The sequence below is a fragment of the Anneissia japonica genome, unplaced genomic scaffold (assembly GCF_011630105.1).
Source record: "Anneissia japonica isolate Jap-2015-1 unplaced genomic scaffold, ASM1163010v1 scaffold97397_len2205_cov122, whole genome shotgun sequence".
Lineage (NCBI taxonomy): Eukaryota > Metazoa > Echinodermata > Crinoidea > Comatulida > Comatulidae > Anneissia > Anneissia japonica.
In genome coordinates this window covers 1-2205 of record NW_022758880.1, presented here as the reverse complement: position 1 = coordinate 2205, position 2205 = coordinate 1, and the positions used below count along the sequence as shown (strand labels likewise).

The 2205-nt window shown below is 32.2% G+C and overlaps 1 long non-coding RNA gene across 1 annotated transcript; it reads right to left on the bottom strand.

Annotated features, from left to right (window-relative positions):
* Window positions 1-14: 14 nt before the first annotated feature.
* LOC117125448 lies at window positions 15-1472 on the bottom strand. Its single transcript, XR_004448124.1, has 3 exons — window positions 602-1472; window positions 439-503; window positions 15-39 (listed from the first exon to the last, which is right to left on the bottom strand). It is a non-coding gene; the product is annotated as an uncharacterized LOC117125448 (long non-coding RNA).
* Between the last annotated feature and the right edge of the window lie 733 nt (window positions 1473-2205).

Below are 2205 nucleotides of genomic sequence, written 5' to 3'. Positions count from 1 at the left end.
AAAGTAAATACTAAGCTCCGCCTCCTCCTCATCTGTGTTCTGATATCAACAAAATAGAAAAAAAAAGAGTTTAACAAGTCATCTATTTGGTGTTCCAGATACTCTTTACAATTTATTATTATAATTATATTGAGACAAAGGAAGTTTCTTCTTGCTCAAAAAATGAAAAAAAATGTTAATAATAATAATAATAATAGATGGATTTATATAGCGCAAATAAACGAGGTTTATAACTATTGTTATAATTTTAAATACGGCCAGAAATTTTCATATTGCTTTTGATTTTATGTTGGTACAACACTACAACTGACTTGATATTAAAATACATTATAAATAAACAAATTAAATAAATGCATTTCAAAGAAAAAAAAATTATAAAAAAAACTGAATGTAATGTAAAAAATTCAGTGTAATCTTCTATTCTAGTTATTTCCTCACCTCTTGTTCTGTTCTACTCTGCAGTACTCTGCTTGTTGTATGATCCTCTTAAAGACTATCAGACCCTATACAAAATAGGAGATAGAAGCCATTATTTTCTATAGGATCATCAGATTGCATGACCTTATTATTTATCCAGTTCAAATGATAATAATTATATTACCTATTATTTAAATTTCACGGGAAATCAATTCAAGATGGCTACCAGTAAGTTGAATCAGTTTCTGGAACATGTTGATGAGAAGGTTGATGAGTGTACCATCTGCTTTAAGAGACTTCAAAATCCAAAATTCCTCAACTGCCTCCATAGTTTCTGTTTGGGATGCCTGGAAGATTGGGTTAAGGAGAAGGGTCAGCTGACTTGCCCAACTTGCTCAAAATCATATCCCATTCCAAAAAGAGGGCTTGAGAAGCTTCCACCAAATACCTTTCTAAATAACTTATTAGAAACTATCAAACATTTCAGACGCATTCCAAACATTTAAAGAAACTTCAGCCACCTTAGAAAAATCTGCCCAACGCTTCATAAACAAATTAGAAGGTGTTCTCAAAGCTGTTATCCACAATGCTACAAAATTACAACAAAATAAAGACACATGTTTAATAGATATAGACAATCATGTAGAAGAAATATTGAAAAAAAGTAAAAGAGAATAGAGACAAAATGAAAAATGAAGTAGAGACAATCTACAAAAGAAAAAAAGAAGGTAAATGATGTACAAATGGATGAATTTAAAGCAATATTATCCGATATAAAAACAAAACTGTCTTTTCTTAATCAATTATTGAAGAGTGATGAAGGCACTGCAATGCAGTGAAACAGTAATTACAGCACTCAGGGACAGAATCAATGAATTACCAAAAACAGAGCCAGATGATAATGGAGAAATTTACTACTTCATAAACAAACGGCAAATGACTTCATTGAGACAATGTGCTATAGGGACTGTAACAGACTTGAGGGCAGCAGACTGTTTAACACTAAAAGGAGAGGAATCTCTGATAAAAGATCAGACAATTATAGTCAAAATAGTCAAAACAGATGAACATGAATTTTCATAAATTTTGATATTTGCAAGTTTGTTTATTCTTTCTTTAGTACCTATATATATATATGTATATTTTTTCTGTATAAAAAAACCTAACAAGCACACAACAGAGTGTATATTATAAATACACCTATGGGCATTCATCCATTAAATGAATAAGTCATGAGTCAGAATGAATTAGAGTCAGATGGATTATTCTTGTATACATTTAATTTTTCTTATAAACTTGAATCTGCGTAAATAATCTGATTCAAAGTAGTGGGATAGGGATATATTTAAAAGGGGGTTTGTAAGCATTTTATTATTTCATCATCATAAAAAGGAACATACTGTATATGATTTAGGTAGTTAAAAAGAGAGAAAAAGAAAAAAATGATAGCCCAGAATGCCTCAAATGCTATGTTTCGGCGTCTAGAACACAAAAATTTCACGAGGGCATGCCCCCTGGACCCCCTACGACAGTGTTGTCTTAATCGGCCCAACTTTCGGTCCCCCTTCCAGCAACTCCCCCCTTTTGGAAATTTCTCGATCAACTCTGAGAAGCCTCCCTCTTTACTTTGCAAAAGTAGCCTTGAAAAGAAGTGCATCCAATGGTTAAAAAAAAACACCAGTACATTTTACAAACCAGGCTAAATTATTATCGGCGGTAGACATAACTTTATAATCGACATGCGCAGTAGCATTTTCAGTCGCTTGCCAGTTGCTTTGAATCGTTACA